General features: G+C 48.8%; 1 pseudogene; it reads right to left on the reverse strand.

The window, feature by feature from the left end:
* Window positions 1-15: 15 nt before the first annotated feature.
* LOC113408359 overlaps window positions 16-570 on the reverse strand; it is a 1747-nt pseudogene continuing 1192 nt past the window's right edge.

Below are 570 nucleotides of genomic sequence, written 5' to 3' on the forward strand. Positions count from 1 at the left end.
ACGAGTTGTGCAGGCCTGATGTATTTGGCATCTCCCCTTTGTGGATTATCTGATGTCTGATAAGGCGTGAGCTCCAACTTAAGCTTTTCCCGCAAGCGATAACTAAAGCTCTTCCCGCACTCAGAGCATGTGAAGGGCGTCTCTCTTGTGTGGATTCTACAATGTGTGATAAGGTTTGAGCTCTTGCAGAAGCTTTTCACGCACTCAGAGCACATGTAGGGCTACTCTCCGGTGTGGACTCTCTGATGCGTAATAAGGTTTGAGCTCCGATTGAAGCTTTTCCCGCACTCAGCGCATGTGTAGGGTCTCTCTCCTGTGTGGATTCTCTGATGCGTGATAAGGTTTGAGCTCCGATTGAAGCTTTTCCCGCACTCAGAGCATGTGTAGGGTCTCTCTCCTGTGTGGATTCTCTGATGCGTAATAAGGTTTGAGGTCCTATTTAAACTTTTCCCGCACTCAGAGCATGTGTAGGGTCTCTCTCCTGTGTGGATTCTCTGATGCGTGATAAGGTTAGAGCTCCGATTGAAGCTTTTCCCGCATTCAGAGCATGTGTAGGGCATCTCTCCTGTG

The sequence above is a fragment of the Terrapene carolina genome, unplaced genomic scaffold (assembly GCF_002925995.2).
Source record: "Terrapene carolina triunguis isolate 2854851 unplaced genomic scaffold, T_m_triunguis-2.0 Scaffold10345, whole genome shotgun sequence".
Classification (NCBI taxonomy): domain Eukaryota; kingdom Metazoa; phylum Chordata; order Testudines; family Emydidae; genus Terrapene; species Terrapene triunguis.